General features: G+C 38.6%; 1 long non-coding RNA gene across 7 annotated transcripts in view; it reads right to left on the bottom strand.

Moving 5' to 3' along the window:
• The window catches only part of LOC140636873 (uncharacterized), an 81,204-nt gene that overhangs the window by 36,450 nt on the left and 19,934 nt on the right, over positions 1–24,820 (bottom strand). The window lies entirely within an intron of this gene.

Raw genomic sequence — 24,820 nt, forward strand, 5'->3', positions numbered from 1 at the left:
GGGTGGCTTAGTTGGTTAAGTGTCTGCCTTTGGCTCCAGTCATGATCCTCAGGTCCTGGAATCCGGCCTTACATTGGGCACACTACTTAGCAGGGAGCCTGTTTCCTCCTCTCTTGCTGCCCTCCCCACTGCTTGTGCTCTCTCTCTCTCTCTCTCTCTCTCTCTCAAATAAATAAATAAATAAACAAACAAACAAACAAATAAATAATAAGTAATCTTTAAAAATGCAAGACAAGTTGCCTTTTATCACATTTCTCCACAGGAATATTACCAGGGCAAGTTGGTATTTCAGTTGAAGAATAAACTTAGATAAAACTTGTTTTGTTATTTTAATGTACCATCTGTTGAATTTTTTAAAAATCAGCATTAATATCAATAACATTAATGCAAATGTTGCTTCGGTTTGGTAATAATATTTTATCATGTCATTATAATAGAAATGTTCATAGCAATAGCAATAGAAATAGAAATAGTTCATAACTATTCTAGTTTATAAAGTACTTATGTATACTTTGTCTATTCTTTGTATTCTACTATATATCTATCCATGCTTCTCATTTAAAAGAAAGTGAGAAATTTTCCCATGAGAAAATGAGAAAACAATCCATTGCAATGATTTTCAGTTTTCCTACTTATTAATACTATATCATTAATAAGGGCTGATTTGGGCCTTGGAGAAAATGAAGCAGGTTGTATAACTATCTTTTCCTCTAAAAAAGAATCACACTACCAACATCAAAGGCACAACCCATGAAAGAAATAACTGATAAGCTGAACTCCATTAAAATTAAAAATATCTGCTCTGCAAAAGACAATGTCAAGAGAATGAGGAGACAAGCCACAGACTGGGAGAAAGTATTTGCAAAAGACACATCTGATGAAGTACCGTTATTCAAAATATACAAAGACCTGAGGATCCCTGGGTGGCTCAATGGTTTAGCGCCTGCTTTTGGCTCAGGGCGTGATCCTGGAGTCCTGGAATGAGTCTTGCATCAGGCTCTCTGCATGGAGCCTGCTTCTCCCTCTGCCTGTGTCTCTGTCCCTCTCTCTCTCTGTGTCTCTCATGAATAAGTAAATAAAATCTTAAAAAAATATATACAAAAACCTCTTAAAACACAGCAGTAAGCAATCAAACAACCTGATTAAGTAATGGGCCAAAGATCTTAACAGGTACCTCACCAAAGAAGAGGTAAAGATGTCAAATAAACATATGAAAAGATACTCCACATTATATGTCATTAGGGAAATGCAAGTTAAAATAACAATGAAATGCTACTATACATCTATTAGAATGGTGAGATGCAGAACACAGATAACACCAAATTCTGGTGAATATGTGGGGCAACAGGAACCCTCATTCATTGCTGGTGGAAATGCAAAATGGTACACCTACTTTGGAAGACAGTTGGGCAGTTTCTTAGAAAACTAAACATATTCTTACCATATGACCTAGCAATCAAGCTCCTTGGTACTTACCCAAAGGAATGAAAAACTTACATCCAACAACAAACCTGCATATAGATATTTTTATTTTTATTTTTTAATTTTTTTATTGGAGATCAATTTGACAGCATAGCATAACACCCCGTGCTCATCCTGCCAAGTGCCCCCTTCAGTGCCCATCACCCAGTCACCCCAAACCCCCACCTACCTCCCTTTCCACTACCTCTTGTTCATTTCCCAGAGTTAGGAGTCTCTCATGTTTTTCACCCTCACTGATATTTTCACTCATTTTCTCTCCTTTCCCTTTATTCCCTTTCACTATTATTTATATTCCCCAAATGAATGAGACCATACAATGTTTGTCCTTCTCCAATTGACTTATTTCACTCAGCATAATACCCTCCAGTTCCATCCACATCAAAGAAAATGGTGGGTATTTGTCGTTTCTAATGGCTGAGTAACATTCCATTGTATACATAGACCACAGCTTCTTTACCCATTCATCTTTTGTTGGAACACCGAGGCTCCTTCCACAGTTTGGCTATTGTGGACATTGCTGCTATAAACACTGGGGTGCAGGTGTTCCAGCATTTCACTGTATCTGTATCTTTGGGGTAAATCTCCAGCAGTGCAATTGCTGGGTCGTAGGGCAGGTCTATTTTTAACTCTTTGAGGAACCTCCACACAGTTTTCCAGAGTGGCTGCATCAGTTCACATTCCCACCAACAGTGCAAGAGGGTTCCCCTTTCTTCACATCCTCTCCAACATTTGTTGTTTCCTGTCTTGTTAATTTTCACCATTCTCACTCCATCTGGTATCTCATTGTGGTTTTGATTTGTATTTCCCTGATGGCCAGTGATGCGGAGCATTTTCTCATGTGCTTGTTGGCCATGTCTGTGTCTTCCTCTGTGAGATTTCTGTTCATGTCTTTTGCTCATTTCATGATTGGATTGTTTGTTTCTTTGCTGTTGAGTTTAATAAGTTCTTTATAGATCTTGGATACTAGCCCTTTATCTGATAGGTCATTTGCAAATATCTTCTCCCATTCTTTAGGTTGTCTTTTAGTTTTGTTGACTGTTTCTTTTTTTTTTTTTTAATTTTTTTTTTTAACTTTTATTTATTTATGATAGTCACACAGAGAGAGAGAGAGGCAGAGACACAGGCAGAGGGAGAAGCAGGCTCCATGCACCGGGAGCCCGACGTGGGATTCGATCCCGGGTCTCCAGGATCGTGCCCCGGGCCAAAGGCAGGCGCCAAACCGCTGCGCCACCCAGGGATCCCTTGTTGACTGTTTCTTTTGCTGTGCAGAAGCTTTTTATCTTGATGAAGTCCCAATAATTCATTTTTGCTTTTGTTTCTCTTGCCTTCATAGATGTATCTTGCAAGAAGTTGCTGTGGCCAAGTTCAAAAAGGGTGTTGCCTGTGTTCTCCTCTAGGATTTTGATGGAATCTTGTCTCACATTTAGATCTTTCATCCATTTTGAGTTAATTTTTGTGTATGGTATAAGAGAATGGTCTAGTTTCATTCTTCTGCATGTGGATGCATACAGATATTTTTAGCAGCTCTATTCATAGTTGCCAAAACTTCAAAGCAACCAAGATATCCTTCAGGAGGTGAATGGATTAATAAACTGTTATACATCCAGATATTTATTTTAAATACTAAATGGAATATTATTCAGCACTAAAGAGATATGAGTTATCAAGCTAGGAGAAGACACAGAGGAAGCTTAAATGCATGTTAGCAAGTAAAAAAAAAAGCAAATCTGAAAAAGGCTACATACTGTTCGATTCCAACCATATAAATCCTGGGAAAGGCAAAACTATGGAGACAGTAAAGATCAGTAGTTGTAGGGGTTGGAGGATGGAAGAATGGATTAATAGGCAGACCACAGAGGATTTTTAGGGTAGTGAAAATACTCTGTATGATACCACAGTAATGGATACATGTCCTTGTACAAACCCATTATATATATATAACATCAAGAGTTGACCCTAATGTAAAAAATGAGCTTTGGTTAATTATTGCCTGTCAATGTAGGTTCATCAATGATAATAAACATACCTCTCTGGTGGAGGCTATTGACAATAAGGGAGGTTATGTATAGGTGAGACAGGAGGTATATAGGAAATCTCTGCCCCTTCCTCTTATTTTTGCTGTGAACCTACACCTGCTCTAAAATATAGTCTTTAAATTTTTTGAAGATTTTATTTACTTATTTGAGAGAGAGAGAGAGAGAGAACACAGGTGGAGGGGAAGAAGGGGGAGAGGGAGAAACAGACTCTCCACTGAGCAAAGAGCCTGATGAGAAGCTTGATCACAGGACTCCAAGATCATGGCTTGAGCCGACAGCACATGCTTAACCAACTGAGCCACCTAGGCAGCCCTAAAGTCTTTAAAATTAAAAAAAAAATTTAAGCATACTACCTCTGAAAGAACTGAGAGTGATAATTTTGAATCTGCTTTAATTAAAAAAAAAAACCCAAACTGGTATTTCACTATTATCAGTAAAACATTGATTGTAAGATGCTTCACAGGTAACTAAGGCTAAGTTCCTCTGGTCTAGACTAATGGCCTCCAATTTTATTTATTTTTTTGCATGTATCCCTACCATTAAAAAATGTGAGCATGAACACCCCAATATATGTATATATATTTCTTTAAAAATTATGTGCATGTAACACTGTACTTACATATTCTGTGCAGAGAGAATAGAAAGTTTTAAAAGGTGATGTGAAAATGAATAAAAATTAAAACTCTACTGTCTTTTTCCTCCATTCATATGGATTGTGTTGCACAGACTTTGGCAACTTTATTTTTCCCCCAACTTCTAGAAAAATAAAGCAGGGAGCTATCTGAGGATTCACCAGGGAGCACAGCTTCTGACCTCAAATTTTTTTTTGTTCGGTGAAGGACCTTAAAACTATGAAAGAGCAGGTCAGATGTTAGCTTACGCATGTAATCTGTTACGTGGGTATTAGAAGGACTTTGGGTTCCCTCCAAAAGTTTCCAGATTGGATTGATTTTTGACCTGTCCTGTAAACTCTGGAAAGAAGGTGAAATGAGTCATTATATAGGATTGGTCTTTTTCTTTTAGTTCCCTCTTTCTTCCCATTGAAGGAATAGCACAGAATTTTATGCAGCTTTACGGTCTTTTCCTTTTGATAAAACATTGAAATGATGAACCTTTATCAATTGTCTATAACATAAGGTGTGTCATGAGATTCCTCATAGAAGTGTCCATTTGACTTTTGATCCATTCTATGTTTTGTTGTTTTCATTATTTAAGTCCCCAATATGAATTGTATGGAAATTGCAGTCAACCATGGGAAAGCTTTTATTTCATCCTCAAAGGAACTGAACCAATAGCAATTTGTTTACTTCCCTTGTTTGCTTTTTAAAATATAGTTTCTTCTAATTACCAAAAAACCACATGTTATTCTAAAAGATTTTGGAAAATACAAAAAATGAAAGAAAAAAATTAAAATTTCCTATATTCGTATTAACTAAAATACCAAGCTAATCTCTTTCTTTCCCCATGAAAGTAATGTTTTTCAAAATTAGGATCATATTGCATTTCTCATTTCATTTAATCCTTATTAATTAATACATGACCATTGTGTGTATTTTTTATGTGAAAGTTTTTTCAAAAACTTAATTTTTAATAATTGCAAACTATTTCATCAAGTGGATATATTATAATTTAACCATTCCTTCATGATGGAATGGGTATTTCTCATGTTTTTGTGTGTCCTTTATTTTTTCCTCAAGCTTGTTGATAATCACTGATAGATATAATTATATATATTTAAAGCATACAAGGTGATAATTTGATATATGTATACATTTTGGTGTGATTACCATGATCAAGATAATGAACACATCCATCCCCACACATATTTAGCTTTTTTTTTTTAAGATTTTATTCATTTATTCATGAGAGACACATTGAGAGAGGCAGAGACATAGGCAGAGGGAGAAGCAGGCCTCCCTGTGGGGAGCCTGATGCAGGACTCGATCCCAGGATCCCAGGATCATATCCTGAGCTGAAGGCAGATACTCAACCACTGAGCCACCCAGGCGTCCCTTATTTATTTATTTTATTTTTGTAGTGAGAATGCTTAAGATTGTTTTCAGCAACCTCCAAGTATACAATACTGTGTTATTAACCATAGTCACCATGCTATTTATTAGATCCTCAGAACTTACTCTTCAACTGAAAGTTCGTATCTTTTGACCTACATCTCCCCAATTTCTAATTTTTTGATGTCATTTTTGGAGTGACCAACATCCTTATATGCATATGTTTTATTACATTTCATGTCATTTGCTTATGACAGATTTCAAGAAACTCAATTCCTTCCTTAGAATTTGAGCATTAATAATACTTTTGATAATATTATAAAATTGCTTTATAGAAAGCATCCCCTGATTACACTCCTATTAATAATATTGCATGGAAGTGGATGTCACACAACATAATTTTGAGTACTGAGTATTATCTCTAAAACATTCTCAAGAGGGGTTAACTGGAAAGGGGCATGAGAGAGAATCTTCTGTAGTTTTGGATGTTTGCTGCATCTTGATTTCTATGGTTTCACTCTTGTCTGTGTGTGTGTGTACACACATGCATATGGGTCAGAAATCATTGAATATTACCTTTAAAATTTGTTTTCTTTGCTATATGTATATTATTTCTCAATATGGCTCTTTACATTGTATTTCTGTTTTATATTTGCCGACTTGATAGATGGGAATAGTATATATTTTTTCATCTTTCCATGTATATCATTATGCCTGATCACCAAATTTCCTTGTTTGACCATAAGTACACTTTTTATAATAGAATTTTCCACTGTAGTGAGTGAATGAATGCCTTATTTGCATTATATCGGTATTTCAACATTAAAACTCCTTGGTGGATATTCCTTTGGAAGGTTGTACTCGTTGCTTTGTTCAAGTGCTGTTTTGGTATGTTTTCCAGGCAACATCTATAAAATATTTTTTAAGAGTATTGAAGGAACAGTACCAGGGTTTTTAGTATCTAGAATAGTGCAACTCAGACTTGAATCCATGTACAAATCCATCTGCAATTCTTTGTGGTTTTTAAAAAATATATGACATAAAATTTACCATCTTAGCCATTTTTCTTTAAAGATTTTATTTATTTATTCATGAGAGACACAGAGAGAGAAAGGCAGAGACATAGGCAGAGAGAGAAGACTCCATACAGGGAGCCGGATGTGGGACTCGATCCTAGGACTCCAGGATCACGCCCTGGGCTGAAGGCAGGCGCTTAACTGCTAAGCTACCTAGCCATCCCACCATCTTAGCCATTTTTAAGTGTACAGCCAGTAGTGTTAGGTATGTGCACATTGTTGTATGGCAGATCCCTAGAACTTTTAAATCTTGCCCAACTTTTTAACTACTGAATGACAACTGTGTTCCCCTTCCCCTAGCTCCTGGTAACCACCATTCTTTCAGATTCTGTGAGTTTGACTATTCTACATGTCTCATATAAGTGAAATAATATGAATTTGTGTATTTGTCTTTTTGAGACTGCTTCATTTCATCTAGCATGATGTCCTCAAGATTTACCCATGTCATGAATGTGACAGGACTTCTTTTTTAAAGGCTGAATAATATTTTAGGTATATACCACATCTGTTGGTGAATATTTGGGTTGCCTCCACCTCTAAAGCTATTGGGAATAATGCTATAATAAATGTAAGTGTGAAAATTTCTTTCTTCTTTCTTTCTTTCTTTCTTTCTTTCTTTCTTTCTTTCTTTCTTTCTTTCTTTCTTTCTTTCTTTCTTGGATATAGTCTCAGGAATGGGATTGCAGAATCATATGGTAATTCTATTTTAATTTTTTGAATAAACTCCATACTGTTTTCCATAGCAAAGGCACCATTTCACATTCTTTCCAAGAGTGCACAAAGATTCCAGTAGCTCTACATCACTACCAACATTTGCTATTTTCTGGTTTTTGATAGTCACCATCCTAACAGCTGTGTGAGGTGTGGTTTTGATTTGCATTTCTTTAATGATTAGTGATGTTGAGCATCTTTTAAATACACTTGTTGGCCATTTGCATATCTTCTTTGGAGAAATGTCTGTTCAACTTTTTTGCCTATTTTTAAATCAAATTATTTATCTCTAGTTGATTTTGTTTAGTTGTAGGAGTTCTTTATATGTAGTGGATATCAATTCTTTATTAGATATATGATTTGCAAATATTTTCTCCCATTCCACAGGTTGCTTTTTCATTATGTGGGTTGGTTATTTTGTTGTTTGATGTACAGAAGTTTTCAACTTTGATGTTATGTTGTCTCATTTGTCTATTTTTGCTTTTGTTCCCTGTGTTTTTAGTGCTATATATAAGAAATCATTGCCAATTTCAATGTCATAAAATTTTCTCCTATGTTTTCTTCTACATATTTCTTTCCCCTATGTTTTACAGTTTGGGGTCTTTGATTTATGTCTTTGATCTATTTGGAGTTGATTTTTGTATATGGTGTAAGGTAGGGTGTGACTTCATTATTTTTAATGTAGATGTCCAGTTTCCCTGACATTTGTTGATTGTCCGTTCCTCATTGAATGATCTTGGCATTGTTGAAAATTCTTTGTGTATGTGATGTTTTATTTTCGGGCTCTCTATTCTGTCCCATTGATCTACATTTCTGTCTTTATGCCAGTACCACATTGTTTTGATTACTAAACTTTGTAATAGGTTTTAAAATCATGAAATATGAGAACTCCAACTTTTTTTTTTATCAACATTGTTTTGATTTTTCCAGATCTCTTGAGATTCTATGTGAATTTTGGAATGGATTTTTCTATTTCTGCAAAAAATACACCATTGGGATTTTGATAGGAACTGCACTAAACCTGCAGTGTAGATAGTACTGACACATTAATAATATTAAATATTCCAGTCCATGAACACTGATAACTTTCTAAGCTCTCTCTATGATAAGTAGTTTTCACATCTTTTACCCTTTCTAAGTCACATTAATATCTTTCATTTTTCAGTGTTTACAAACTCTTTATATATTAAGAAGATTAATATTTTGTTTTATTGTGGCAAATATTTTCCCCAGCAATATACCATCATTTTATAGTGTACACTATAAAATAAGTAAAATCCTTTTTTAAATGTGTTGGATAATCATATTTCCTTTTTTAATGCATTTTTATTTTCTTTTTTTAAAATTATCTGTTCATACCTTTTTTCATTTTCAATTAGGGATTGGCATTTTTTATAATTTATCTGAAAGAGTTAATTGTATATTATAGTAGACACTATCGGTTTAACTTCCTAACACCCATTGTTAGGAATTGGCCTCTCCTCTATCCATATAGTTGCAGTGAGGCAGCATGGTTTCACAGTGAACTTCTGACCCTACCCCTACCTCTACCCCTGCCACAGTCAATTGGTCGTGGATAGACCTCAGTGTAGACTAAGTTATTCACAGCCTTCCCCAGGAATTTGGAATAGAATCAAGAGAGTCAGGTCATCCTCTCTCCCAAGTAGCTGGGCAACCTACAATAAAACTTGGGTGTTTCTAGGGATTATCTGATTACCATGTGCTCTGGGAAACAGAGATGAGGATCTGTGGGAAAAGATAAGTATGAAGTAGAGTTGGGGGGACAATATTAGATCTTGATAATATTCTGGTGCTGATTCTAATAATTGAGATCCAGCTGCCTTCCCGCCTTTAGTGTTTTGTTTTTTAAAAAGATTTTATTTATTTATTAATGAAAGACACACACAGAGAGAGGCACAGGCACAGGCAGAGGGAGAAGGAGGCTCTCCGTGGGGAGCCCAATGTGGGACTCAATGTGGGACTCCATCCCAGAACTCTGGGATCATGCCCTGAGCCAAGGGCAGATGCTCAACTGCTAAGCCACCCAGGCATCCCTCCCATCTTTAGTTTTAAGTTAAGTTAGCTCAAATGGTTCTCTGGCAATCATATTAAGTACTAGTTAAGGGTGCCTGGGTGGCTCCATCCGTTAAGTGTCTGACTTTGGCTCAGGTCATGATCTCGGGATTCTAGGATTGAGCCCTGCCTCCCAGGGTTCCGTTCTCAGTGGGGAATCTGCTTCTGCCTCTCCCTCTGCTTCTCTCTCTGACCCATATTCTCTCTCTGTCAAATACATAAATAAAATCTTTTTTAAAAAGTACTAGTTAATAAGTATATTTATTCAGTTATTTAACAAATAAATTCTGAGTACTACCTGCAGGCACTGTTTTAGAAGCTAGAAATATACAAGTGGTCGAAGTAGACATAATTTTTGCCTTCACTGAGCTTACATTCAAGAGGCAAGCAGACAGAAAACAAAGAAATAAGTAAACGCATAGAATGACAGTGGGGATTTGTACTGTGGAGGAAAATAAAACAATCCTTTGGGGGAGGGGCAACCCTAATGAAAAAAATGACATAGAGTTCTGAAGAAAGTGAAGAAAGCCTTGAGACAAGAGCACAGGCCTGGGAATGGGAGTGTACCTGATATTTTCATGGTACAAAGTGGCCAGATGTGGCTGGTGTAGAGTAATAGAGGGGAAGACCAGAAGGAAGCAAAGTCAGAGAGGTGGCAGAGGGCCGGCCCTAAGGCCATAGCAAAGACTTTGGCTTCTACTTGGAGTGAGATGGAAGCCATGGGAAGGATTGAGAAGGGAGAAGTGATTTGCCATGTTGTAAATGGATCACTCTGCCTGAACTTCCTTGTCATATATGATGCAGAAGTGCTTTTCAATTCTGCCTTTATTTAATGAGTGGGGAAAATTAGAGAGGGAGACAAACCATGAGAGACTCCTAACTCTGGGAAATAAATAAAGGGTTGAAGAAGAGGAGGTGGTAGGGTGGGGTTGGGGTAACTGGGTGACAGACACTGAGGAGGGCACTTGATGGGATGAGAATTGGGTGTTATACTATATGTTGGCAAATCATACTTCAATAAAAAAATAATTTGGATGATGGTGTTTTTTGCTATACAGCAGTGAGGCTGTGGCTATTCAGGTTCCAGTAATCACCATTCTTCCTTTGTAATTGTGTAACCTAAAAGCCCTGTAAGAGTTTTGGGTTTTTGTTTATTTATTATTTTTTTAATGCTCAAAGCATAATCTTTCCTTTTATGATCTCTTTCCTTTTTTATGTTTAGAATGTCCTTCTCAAAAATATCACTTATATCTTAATCTGCATTTTCAAGTAAAATCATATGTTTTATGGTTATATGGAAAATTTAAACCCAAAACATTGGAATTAGCTATATTTTATTTTCCTTTTTGTATAACCAATTAAAAAAATCACGTGTTGAATAATATTTCCTTTCATCATTGGTTGATGTGATTTATCTCAAATACATATACTGATCTCTTTCAGAACTATGTTCTATTCTGCTGTATTAGTTTTTCTTTTGATTCTTGTATCAATACCACAACATTTTAAACATTGATGTCCTGTGTTATACTTTAAATTTTGTGGAATAAGAAAAATGTTGCTTTTTCTCATTAGTCATTCTTTCATGTCCTCAAAGTTCAACAGGAAAACAAAATTCCACTGGGATTTTTCAATGGGATTGCCTTAATCTTATACATTAATTTGAGAAGGATTTGTTTTTATAACAGCCAGCTTTTTCAGCCAAGAGTATAATGTACCTCTCCATTTATTTCAATTTACTTATGTATATTTCCTAATAAAGTTTTGGTCATAAAGTTCCTGTATATTCTAGGATGCTTTATCCTTTTTTGCTGCTATTGTCAACATATTTTTTTTCATTAATAATTCCTTCCAATTGGGGGGAATCCCTGGGTGGCTCAGCGGTTTAGCGCTTGCCTTTGGCCCACAGCTTGATCCTGGAGTCGCGAGATCAAGTCCCGAGTCAGGCTCCCGGTGTGGAGCCTGCTTCTCCCTCCTCCTGTGTCTCTGCCTCTCTCTCTCTCTCTCTATGTCTATCATGAATAAATAAATAAATCTTAAAAAAAATTCCTTCCAATCAATAATTGCTCATATATTGGAAAACTAAGCATAACTCTGGATATTTTACTCAATTTCACTTTATTTTGAGGGGTTTCCTTATCTATTCCTAAGCTTACTCCTTAAGTACATCTTGGTAGTAAAGGTTTTCAGTAAGAAGGTCTTCACAGTTTCCTTTGGTAACCTGTTTCGTAGTCTCAAAATACCAACTAATGGAAATTCGGCTTTGTCATCTCAATACACCAACCTGAATGGAAATTCTTGCTTAACAAGTCTACATTTCCTTAAAAAATTTTTTTTTATTTTTTAATTTTTATTTATTTATGATAGTCACACACAGAGAGAGAGAGAGAGAGAGAGAGGCAGAGAGAGAAGCAGGCTCCATGCACCGGGAGCCCGACGTGGGATTCGATCCCGGGTCTCCAGGATCGCGACCCGGGCCAAAGGCAGGCGCCAAACCGCTGCGCCACCCAGGGATCCCAATTTCCTTAAAAAAATTTTTTTCCCTACGTGAATTTGGCAGTATCTATGTGGGATCCTCATATTAGCAACCCTAATGCCTATTCTTTTTCAAATTGACTTATTATAACTTATTAGATAATTATTTCTAGTTTATAGTTATACAACAAATACAAGGATATATTTACTTACAAATAATTAAATATTATAAATAGAACTGAAGTCCCTACTTTGTCTTCACTTTCCCTCTTGTGCTCTCCAAAAGTATGTATCTTTCCAGAACTTTTTCCAATATACTCTCAGAAAAGACACAGAGTTGCTCAAATTTAGTTTTGCTTTCTATTTGTTAATACATAAAAATTGTCAAGCTGTACATATTATTCTCAATTTACTTTTTTTTATTCAACGGGGTGACAAGAAGAGCCAGTCATCTGAGTACTTATCAGTACCCATCAGTACTTTCTTCTTCCATGTTGCGTGATATTCTACTACATGGCTACACTGGTATATTAGCCATCTCCCATTAATGAATATTTTGGTTGTTTTCTGTATTTTTGCAATAATAAGAAATGTTATGATGAACATCTTGCTTGCTTCCTGGGGTGGATATTAAGTGGTGGAATATCAGCTGAAATACTGTGATTTCTCATTGAGTTCATAACCTATTTTCAAGGTCTTAGATGATTTTCATTATTTTTTCCATTATTAAATAGCAAAAAAGTGTTGAGATGCAGAGTTATCCTCTCAGACTTGAACTGGTTAACAAGCAGATTTGGGCTGTTGTTTTCTTTATTGGACAGGGTGATTCCTGGAAACCTCGTGCAAGCAAGCTACTGCTGTTTGTTTTTTACCCCATGCCATTTGGCTTGGAACATTTCTGGAGTTGTTTAGTTCCTACACATCTAAAGGAATGACTGTTTCTGGGTACAGGTTGGTGGTGTTTAAAACCTGGACATGGGCCTCTGTATTTGGAGGACTCAGTTCTGTGTACCGTATTCCTCCATACAAGAGAGCCTTATGTAAGGAACCATTCATTACCCCTCTCGAATGGGCCATAGAAGAGAAGCGATTTCACTCCAACCTACTAATTATTACTATAAGGCATGGGCCAGAGTTGAAGTCAGTGAGGGAAACATTAATCCTACCTATTTTGCATGGTTTAAATTCTACCCTCCCGAATCTCATCAGTACAAATCACCCTAAAACACCCTGTTCCCTGGGGTATCTCTCCTTTACTCCTTATTTTTTATCTAATGCCATGTGCATTTGCTAAATTCTTACCACTCTAGGCAAAGCATATAGTAGCCTATACACCTGGCCTTATGAGAAGGATGATGGAAAGGAAATATTGTAACATATCTTTGACTAATACAGAGTAAATTTCAACTAAATAAACCTTAAAATTACTTGTACTTTGGTGTCCTGCTGTTCTGGATTCAAATTCTAGCCTTATTTGTTCATATCATAGTAAGCAAATATTTACCATCAATTCTAAGACCTTGAGCCAGATTGTTTGTTTGAACTGTTTGAGTCTCAGTTTTCTCATCTCTAAAATGGGTCTAATAATACATATCTCACATAAAGTGATATGAGTATATGAGCATGTAGTGAGCACTCAACCAGTGGTAGCTATTACCTTTGTGGCAAGAATTTGATATGAAAACCACCAGGTGACATATTTGCCTCCATATTGATTTAGGTAGATCTCCCCTGTCATTTTTCTAAGGCCCAACAAAAACCTGAATTCTCAAAGATTGCTTCAGTTGGACTTCTCAGAGTCTCAGGACTAATGCAAGGAAATTAATCAAGCACCTTAAGATCATTAACAATACTCCTGGAAAGAAAGGCCATCCTTAATGTTCCCAAAGACTTCTTTCCTGATTTATGAGACTAGGGTACAGCATTCTCACAACAGTCAAATCTGGTCATGGCCCTTTGCTGCTTCAAGCCTGTCTGGCCTAAACCTGTCAACCAGGTTACAAGATCTCAAATCCTGTGGACTTGCTTCCCTCTTTAGCCTCTTGCTGTTTGTATTCCACATTCCATTCGCATCCACCTCCACTCAGTTGCTCAAACCCAATGTATCCTCCTCACCAGGCCACTGCTTTCTGTCTGGTCCACACTTTCTTCAACTTACTGCCCAACTTTTACTCATTCTCTATGTGGGTCCCTTTAGATATCATTTTCTCTGAGTAACATTCTCTGACTTCTTCCAGGCCAGATATTGTGTGTTTCTGTGCATTGCCATTACATTTAGTGCTTCAATACATCCTGTGCTCCTCCTATCATTGCCACGGTTAATCCATTTGTCTCTATCCTTGACTAAACAATAAGCTCTTTGAGTGCGGGAACTGTGCACCATCTCTTATCACAGACGGCCACAAAGAAGACATCCAATCCATTCTTGAATATATGAATAAATAGTATTAAAGAAAAAAACTTCAACTGAGTAAATTTGAAGATCTAATTGGCCTTATTAAGCAATTCATGAATCTGGCAGCAGCCTATCTAGCAAGTAGCCTGGAGTTGTTTAAAATAGAAGGTTTTAAAAAAATAAAATAAAATAAAATAAAATGGAAGGTTTTATGGGAAGGAGGGTAGAGCAAGGAATTATTAGCAAAAGAAAAGATTGTTTCAGGCAAGGTCACTTTCCCTGAGGGGGAAAGGGAAGGGGTCTTTTCATGCAAATTACCTCATCTTCCTTTGAGGGAGAGAGAGAACTCTGCGACAGATTACCTCACTGATGCTTATCAGAAATGCCCGACCAACTAGGGAAGACTGTATTTCTGAGGAAGGTTGAAGCTACAATTAGTTTAGTTAAACCCTAGATTGAGGGCTTAGCCTAAGTGATGCCATTTTGGGCCTGTGGCTTTCTTCAAGCAATAGATTGGAGTGGGAAAAGGATGTATACCAGTTTGTCCAAGCAGAAAAATTACAGTGGAGAGTTGTGAGAGTTGTGAGAATAAGTTCATTCTATATTTTAGAAGCTCGTGTTAGAGCTTCTTTAGAAGCTCTGAAGAGCTATTAAAATTTTTACCTCCATAAAATGACATGATTATAATGCTTATGTAGGAATATTAATTTGGCAGTGGAGTGCTTTATAGAGAAAATGAGTAAGAGATTCCAGACAGGAGATTAGACTTGGAACCTCAGCTTCTCAAGTATAAGGAAAAAAACTGAAGAACAGTTGATAATCGTGACCTTTAAAAAGCTTTATAAGAACCAAGTCTTATTTCTTATTTGTAGTCATTTCTTGGTCCTATATCTATTTCTTTCCATTACAACGAATACAATGGCTTGCATTTCACTGATGGTCAGTAACAGTCTCTAAGTGAATGAATGAGCTATATTAAAAAGGACAAATGCACAGGTTTTGGCAAGGAAGATTTGCTAAGACTTGACTGGTTGCCTTGGAAAGATGTTAAGTAATTAATAATACTATTGTTAGAAATAGGGGAAAAAGAAACAGAATCCAGTTTATGGAAAAGGTGAGCCCAGAAGTCCACACTTTTTGTATGTTTTTCCTAGAGGGGATAGACAAAAAGCAATTCATTCTCATAACATCCTTAGCCTGAGAAGAGTTCATGATATTCCTGTCTTTTTCTCACCTCTTTGGTGGCAGGAAGAAAGTTGCCAGAAGGTTGAGTGAATCACCGACAGTCATAAAGCCAGAAGGGCATGTCCCAGTGGGACCTAATGCCCTCCTGACATGGTTATCTGTGGCTTAGAACATTAAGCCTCCTTACTTGCACTATAAAGCAAATTCTGATTTGAATAAGAGCTTCATGATATTCTGCTTATATTACCTCCTCTTCAACTTTTCATCTAGGTTGAAGGAGATAAAATTCTAATTGCCTATAGTATACGTGTGAGGCAATAGTCAAAAGAAAATAAAAACCATGCTGCTCTTAGTAGAATCCTCTGGGTGGTTGTTTTCAGGGAATACACTCTTGGGTAAAGAAGTGAAATGTTGCAAAAATGGTTAAATTACAACTAAAGAAAAGTGTGCAAGGGAAACCTGGCGATATGTCATCCAAGCTGGGGTTAAGTAAATGGTAATCATCCTCCATGCAGTTTTAACCAGTGACCTTTTTCCCCAAGGCATAAAGATGTTGACTTTCACACATACTTGACCAGGGGTCTGTGGATGTGGCCTGCCAGCTGTGAACCATATGCTGCCCACCCAGATAGCCTCTATAACTCTGTTCCCTCACAAATACCCCAGCTAGGTCACCCACATGTCAATGAGACTAGCTGCGTCATACATGGGGTAGGCCATGGTTATTCATTCATTCACACACAAATATTTATAGAGTGCCTACTTGTATGACACTGTGCTAAGTCTACTGGAGGTGGGAGAGAACCATAAATACCAACACAAGTAAAGCATTTCCTGAGCCTGAAAGGAGTTTACGATCTACTCAAGCAGACAAAGTGCATTTCTTGAGAAGAAACACAGCACAGAATGTTAATTCAGCATTATAAGAGACGTAGGAATCCCAAGAGACTGTGCCAACACTTGACAATGTGTCCAAAAATCAAGAGGAGACCTGAGTTTGTAGGACAGAGATGAGCTTGCTTTTTGTTGGAGAGATCTTATGGAGGAGGAGAAAGTTGAGCTGGATTCTTTTGCTGTTCTTATTCAAACCTGGCCTGGGGCTAAGCTAAAACATGCCAGATGAGTCATGGAGAGATAAAACAATTAAACAACAGAGTGCTTGGCTTGCACAACCCAACATCCGGGCTTGAAGCCTTTTCCTCTGCATGGCCAGTTCTTCTGATATTGCATAGCTTCAGCCTAGTATTGCATCCTTTACTGTGCTAAGACTTTAAGTTTACCGAACTTACTGTCTTATACTGGTACGAGCTTTCAATTGTCAGTTATAAAGGATTAATCAAATCCCTGGATAATTAAATAACGAGCAAATGCTAGCCATCTCACCCTAGAATTCGGGATTGTTGAGACAAATCGGGGAGGACCTCTGAGACCAACAGAACATGCTAGACCTGATGGGTGATCCTAGCCTAAGACTCTGAAATCAGACCGGAGGTCAAAGGCTGCTGCTGCCCTTTCTGCACAGAACCTTGGTAGGGAGGAAACACTGAGATGGGATACAAAGAGTGTTCTCTGCTTGGCCCCTCCTTCTGTAAAGGGAAAAAGACAATTTGAGGTATAGAACTGTGTAAAGTTGCTCATCTTCTATTCTAATCCAGAAACCCTGAGAAATTAAAAATCCAATGCAAGCTCTCTAACACTATGTTATTATAGAACCTGAGAGATCGATCAGGCCTTTCTACTTAAAGCCTAGGGCAGTTATTTTGGCATATTGAGAAAGGGCCCCCATCTAGACAGTGAGGTGTCTGACATAGGCAGAGTGAAGGAAGTGAATTCAGATAAAGAGCAAATCTTCAGAGATGGGTACCACCTGGCCTCTTGTTCAACTGCAAACTCCTTTTCCCTCAAGCTTCATCTCCTCTTGAAGTCTTCCCTTGACTGTGTCCCCTCTGATCCACCACAATTCCCTGCCCAACCCTCCATAATTGCATATCACATGGTAATGCAATGAGTCATTCAACCACGGGAATCCCTCTTTAGACAATGAATTCATGGAGGGAAGAGAGAAGAGATATCTTAATCTCTTTCTATTCCCAGTGCCTACTACATGTCTAATATGTCATAAAGATTCAATAAAAGTTTATAGACAGAATGAGTCCTTGGGAATAATAGTTGATAGAGTTGTGGCCCAGGGGTATGTTTCTCAAACTGGAGTCCTGGAACTCCACACAGGTGTTTTGGGGGCCCCCATGGGAATATGGGGGAGAGCACTGCCAAGTGTCCCTTCTCCTCCTGTAGCTGTCTTTGATCCTAGTGATTCTGCTTTTAGCTCTTTTAAATAATAGGGAGTTTACGTGTGGTTTTGTTTGAAAACAGTTTGAAAAGTGCCAGAACAATCCTGGGGGTGGAAAAAGAAAGCTTTAGGACCATATGATACAGTATCAGCTGGAGATTGTTACAGGATTAAAGAGGAATCAGGCCACTCAAGGCTGACTCTAGGCCAGTAGAGAGAAGACCTGTAGAAGGAGAAAGGTGGCCAAAGAGATCTTCTGAATCACTTCTCAAGAGTTTCCCTTTGGTCATTGGCTGTGGACCAACCTCCTTAATATAGCAGACAAGGCCCTATTTCCTTCTCTTGCTCTTCCCACTGTTTCACTCTGTATGCCAGCTACTCCTCCCTCTAATACAACACGATCTTTCTGGCCTCAAGATCTTTGCATAGTCCATTCCCTCTGCTTGGAAAACTTCCTTCCTCCTCTCCTTTTCTGGGCCAGTCCTTCTTTGAGTTTCTACTGAAATGTCCCTTTCTGATATCCTACCTCCCTCAGCCTAGACCAGAGTGGATCCTTTATTCCCTGTATTTCTAATGTAGTGGGCTTATCACAATTGCAATAATCTATTCAAGGACGCTCCTTCCCCCCCAAATGGGTTGTAAGTTCTGAGAGAAGGAAGTTCACCACAATATTATCTGCACCTAGTACAGTGTCCAATACCTAGGGTGTGCTCAACAAATTCTTAATAAATTGGCAACCTCTAAAATGGCTCCAATTATCTGTACCTGCTACTATTCACAGACTGTGTCATCTCTTTACTTGGAGTAGCTTGCTTCAAACCTATAGAATTCAGCACTGTTGAGGGTATGTGATTTCCATTATGAGGTTGCAAAAGATGGTAACTTCCATTTTGCTGATTACCTTCCCCCTGTACATGCTTTGGTGAAGCAAGCTCATTGGAAAAGCTCAAGGAATAGAATCCTACCAACAATCACATGAGCTAGGGAGTGGATGCTTCCCCCTGTCAACCTTTGGATGACATCCCTGCCTTGGTCAATACCTTGATTACAGCCTTGTGAGAGAACCTGAAGCAGAGGACCCACCTAAGCATGCCTCAATTCCTGGTCCTCAGAAACTACGAAGTGATAAATGTGTGTAGTGTTAAGCCACTAAGTCTTGTAGGGGGGTAATTTCTTACACAACAATAGATAACTAATAAGACAAATAAGTAAAAAGATTAATAAGTGAATGGATAAAACATAAGACCTCACTAAAGGAAGGGGAAGTTAAGACCGGGGTGGGGAGGAAGTGGACTGATGTGCTAAGACAGAGGCAATTGTCAATGCTTCCTATGTGATTATGTTTCTCTCAACCATAGAAACCAAAGGAGGGGTTTTGGGGAAAATTCTTCCAAAGTTTTTGGAGTCAGAAACTCACCAGTTGAGTGGACATTCTATATGCCCAGGGGCATGTTTCTCAAACTGCTTTCATTCACAGGAATGTGTATTTGTAGATGAGTAGTAAAGGTACATCCTCAGTGATACCAGTTTGGATGCAATTTATATCAAAACATACAGTCTGGCTTAGGAGGCCTTTATTTTAAGTGGCTATATTTTAAATTGATCCAAGTGACCCTCTCAGAGTATCTTTGTCTCATATGTATTTGACACCAAAAATGGAAACAGCATTAATAAATTGGAATAGGTTAGTGGGCTTTGATTGTGTCTACAATCCAGATGTAAATAATATAAAATCCTTGATAGAGCTATAAATACCAACTTTATCAATAGCTTTCATAATTTGTAATTTTCCAATGCATTTCAGAATGCTGACTCTCACCTTTTTCATAGATTGGTTTCCTCACTTCAGAGTGAAAAAAAAATAGATATACTTTGGAGTGCATTCATGTTCCAATGTCCAGTTTTAATGGAGGCCTACAAAGAAGTTCCTTTTTTACTTTCTTAAATCTCGTATTTTTCCTGCCCAGTTATACATGAGAAATATAGTTGGTTATGAAATTTCCCTTGGGTTAAGCTTGTTTCAGTAGGAACTACTAATTACTTTATCACTGAGGCATTGTAACCTGCTCTAACATTTAGAGTTTATTTGCTCTCACATAAAGGGCATTTGTTCTTCCTATTTTTTATAATCATTTTCGTAATCTTCTCCTAGAAGCCAAATCCTATTACAATTGCTCATTATAAAAAGCTCATGTTTGCTTTCTGGAAATGCATAAATGCATCTAATGGCATGATGTACGTTTGTGTGTATCCAAAGAGAAAGGGAGAAATTTGAAGAAATCGGAATGTAAAATCTTGAACTTAAAGATGAGTTATAGAGTGCTTATTTGAGTTACAAACTTTTTTTTCAATATTTAATTAATTAATTTATTTGAGAGAGCGAGAGAGCGAGCATAAGCGGAAGGAGATGGGCAGAGAGAGAAAAAGAGAGAAAGAGAAAAGCAGACTCTCTGCTCACTAGGAAGCCTGACATGCGGCTCAATCCTGCAACCTGGAGATCATGACTTGAGCCAAAGGCAGACACTTAACTAACTTGAAAGCCTGAGTTACAAGCTTTTAAAAATCATTATTGGGGCACCTGGGTGGCTTAGTCAGTTAAGTGTCAGACTCTTGTTTTTGGCACAGGTCATGATTTCCAGGTTGTGAGATCAAGCCCTACATCAGCCTCCATGTTCAGCAGGGAGTCTGCTTGAAGATTCTCTCTCACCCTCTGCCACTGCCCCTCCCCGTACACTCTCCATCAAAAGTAAATAAATAAATCTTTAAAAAACAAAATAAAATAATATCATTATTTACAGAGGGATGCATTGTATTATTCCTTAAAATGTCCGGTTTGTGTAGAAGTTGCAGACCAAGATGCTATTTTTTAACTTTTGAAATTCCAGCATAATTAACATACAGTGTTATATTAGTTTCAAGTGTACTATATAGTGATTCATCAATTCTCTACATTACTCAGTGCTCAACCATGATAAGTGTATTCTTAATTCCCTTCACCTATTTCACCCATATCTCCACTCACTTCCCCTCTGGCAACCGTCAGCTTATTCTCTATAGTTAAGAATCTGTTTTTTGGGCAGCCTGGGTGGTGCAGCGGTGTAGCGCCGCCTGCAGCCCAGGGCGTGATCCTGGAGACCCCAGATGGAGTCCCAAGTCAGGCTCTCTGTATGGTGCCTGCTTCTCCCTCTGCCTGTGTCTCTGCCTCTCTCTCTCTGTCTCTATGAATAAAAAAAAAAAAAAAAAAAAAGAATCTGTTTTTTGATTTATCTCATTTTTCCTTTGTTCATTTGTTTTGCTTCTTAAATTGCACATACAAGTGAAATCATACGGTATTTGTCTTCTCTGACTGACTTATTCACTTAGCATTATGTTCTCTAAATCCATCCATGTTGATGCAAATGGCAAGATTTCGTTCTGTTTTATGGCTGAATAATATTCTAAGACCAAGAGTCTTAAAGCTGTGCTATTAGGGGCCATGGCCAAGAGGTAATAAATCAAAAATGAAGATAAAGTAGCTATGAAATTGTAATGGCAATGTACTGGGGCTGCAGAGGCACACACCTTATGCTCAAGTGGGCTGAGAAAACAGCTCATGAGTTTCTCACAAGCCCTCACCCACTGAGTCACCTTAGTCCCCTGCAACAATTCAAACAGTGCTTGAAGAAAAAGGCTTAGTCTTGCCAGTGTCCTTGCCTTCTCCTGTGCTTCCACAAACTGGGATTATGGGGAGAGGTGTGTGGACTGAATTATCATGGGAGTAGAGAAGAGAGGTTTGGAATCCAGGAAGTGTCCCTGGATGCTCCGATCCTCACCATTGCCCACTGCCTCCCTCCTAACCTTTGCACATAGCTAAGTCGACTGTGGGTGTGCTTCAACAACTGGCCTCTTGGCCAGGATGTGGGAGTGATTCCTGGCTACCTTGGTTTTCCAGGCTCTTGTTAGTGTTAAACCCTTCAAAGCTGTCTTCTATCTAGCTCCTGGTCTAGGTAATTAGCCCATGCTGTCTGCTATGAGTCATTTCCCCTTGTGACTGTGGGCCATTCTCAACTCAGCTACTTTCTTCCCTCTCACTCCATGAAGGAACTTCAGGAGCCCCTCTGTACCATGTGGAAACAGAGACAGTTACTGTGCCACCAAGTTTACTTAAGAGTGGTTATCTCCTATGCTTGGTGCAGGACAGGTTGCAAGGCAAGCTCATCCCAGAGTCTAAGGCATAAATTGAAAAAACACACAAACACACACAAAGCCCCTGCCCTTGGCATTACTCTCTATAAGCCCCAAGACGTCCCTTAAAATAGAAAGATGGAGAACCATATAATTGACTTCCTGCCTCAAGTGACTCTAGCTCCTCTTCCCACTATTCATTCAGGTAAGAAGTTTTATTTCGCCTTTTTGTATACCTGAGATCTCCTTATGCCCTATCCTCGTCCTTGCCAACTCTAGCCTCAAGGTTGAGATGTAATGACTGATAAGAGAGCATATGAGAAAGATCCACTTACCCATAAAGGGACTAATTCAGGAGGCGTTTTGAAATAATATACCTCTTCTGTAAGTCAACAGGAAATATATCATCTGATTTGGAATGAACATTGTAACTTGATTCTTTAAATATACTTAGAAATTCATTGGATGCCACATGTGTCAGCCTTTAAAAATGATGAGCTTTCTGCTATTTATTGTGTGATTCTATTTATACGACATTCAGGAAAAGGTGAACTATAGGGACAGCAAACAGAGGAGTACTGCCTAGGGTTAGGGCTGGGGAGAAGGGCACAAAGGAACTTTTGGGGGTGATGTATCTCAATTGTGGTAGTGGTTACATGATTGCATGTATTTGATAAAACTTGCAGAAATGTATACCAAAAGGGGTGGATTTGATTGCATGTAAATTATATCTAAACAAACCTGACTTTTACCAAGAAATGATGAGCTTTCATATTCCCAAGATTAGGGCTGACACATATTAAGCACTTACTAAATAATGCTCTGTGCTACCACTTTGATTGCATTGGCTCATTCAATCTTCATAGTAACTCTATTTGGAAGGTACTGTTTTATTATCATCATCTCCATTTTACTGATAAGGGAAGTGAGACTTAGAAAAGTTAAGTAACTTGCATAAGACCACATGGTGAGTACAGTTGGAATTCAGACCCAGATCTGTTTGGTGCCAAAAACTGTGGGTTTCATCACCGTGCTCTATGGCCTCTCAAGATAAGTAAGTTTAGGCTGATAAATATTTAAGAGGTAAACTGGTAACTTTATGTTTGCCTGTAGCTTACACTTCCAAGAGTCTTTTTTAGTTCATCACGTTTACTCTCAGATCAGAAAGTTGATGGTACACCCCCACCCTAAACAAGCAGACATTCCAGGAACAGATTTCTCCAATTGCCCCAGTCTAACATCCTCAGTTAGACTGAGAGACCCATTCCTGTCAGTAGCCTTCAGTGAACTGAGAATGAATCAGATCTGGGTGACTGTTGGTTAAGAGGATCCCCCAGAAAGTTCTAGGGGTTATGTGGCCCTCCTGACCAAGCCACTAACCTATGCTGTCCTATGGAGACCTAGTCCCCACTGCAGCCTGGTATGACACAGATGACAGACTTGTCTCCTGCTGATGGAGAGTTCCCTTCTCAAGGTCATATTTTTGTGCCCTGGGTCTGAGAACTCCAGCTCATGCTCCCTCAACAGCAAATGAATGAAGCACTGTTTTCATTAGCTGCTAGTGCTGGCACACTCCCGAAATCAGGGTGTCTAAGAGTCCTCCCAGCTGCTTTTCTCTACAACAGACTGCTTTTCATAAATAATTCTGGAGGTTAGTGTAGAATAGTGGTAAGATGTGGTAAACTTGGGATTCGGGATTGGTTCTTCCCCAGGAAAAGGGGTGCCGAGACCCACATCTAGTCTTCTGGTTCTTGCAACGTGGTATGTATGCTGCAAAGCCCACTTACCATTAGCAAGGCACTCAGGGAGTGCACTTTATTATGACAGAAGCTTTGGGTATGTGCCGAATCCATTGCAGTGGAAATGTAATTGGTCACGTATCAGTTTGCTCAGCCAGGGACCTTGGATCAGAAGTAGACAATGCAAACATACTGAAAGGGCAGTGATCTACCCCAGCAAATACCACTTTGTGTTTTCATCTTATCTGCTTTACTAAGGGAGCAAACCGATCCTCTAAGTCTTCAGGTGAGTCACTGATGCCCATAGGGCTGGGGAAATGTGCTTTGGAATCAAGACAAGACTGTCTAGGCCACAACTTAACTCATCTGTCATCAATCTTTATTGGGCCCCTGGGCCAAAGCGCAGGGTTGGTCTACCATCTCAAAAATGGACTTGCTTCTTGTTCTCACTAACAAGAGGATCTATTGGTATATCTGGTCAATTTATGATGAAGGCAGGAAGGTTGGGTTAGTTTTGGTGGGATGGTGAGAAGGAGATGGTGTAGGAGTCAGGGCAACGTTGCATGTAGGGAGCCTTTTCTGAGCAGATAGAGAGCTTCAGAAAGGTGCCCTTGAAGCCAGGGACATCTTGACACTGCAGAGGATCAAAACTAATCAAGCAGATCCTTAGGGAATAAATTTTGTCTGTTCTTGACTTGGTCTAGAATAGAACCTATCTGTGCTAGTCTAAGTCATTATCAGTTGTTTGTACCTCTGTATAAAGGAGTTTTCCCTTTTTTCTAGAGAAGCTATGAAAATACCGGAACTCTGGTGGGAAGGGTCATGGTCAAGGGAATAAAGGATCTAGAGGAATAAAGAATGGAGACAGGGGGATCCCTGGGTGGCTCAGCGGTTTAGCGCCTGCCTTTGGCCCAGGGCGCGATCCTGGAGTCCCGGGATCGAGTCCCGGGATTGAGTCCCACGACGGGCTCCCCGCATGGAGCCTGCTTCTCCCTCCTCCTGTGTCTCTGCCCCTCTCTCTCTCTCTATGTCTATCATAAATAAATAAATCTTTAAAAAAAATGGAGACAAAAAGAACAAAATGTGCTTACATTTACCTTTGCAGCCAAAGCATGAAGGATAAAGAATACTCAAACCTGAGTGAGACTGGCACCAAGCAGGCAAGAGATCAGCCAAGATGCCAAC

The sequence above is a fragment of the Canis lupus genome, chromosome 7 (assembly GCF_048164855.1).
Source record: "Canis lupus baileyi chromosome 7, mCanLup2.hap1, whole genome shotgun sequence".
Classification (NCBI taxonomy): Eukaryota; Metazoa; Chordata; class Mammalia; order Carnivora; family Canidae; genus Canis; species Canis lupus.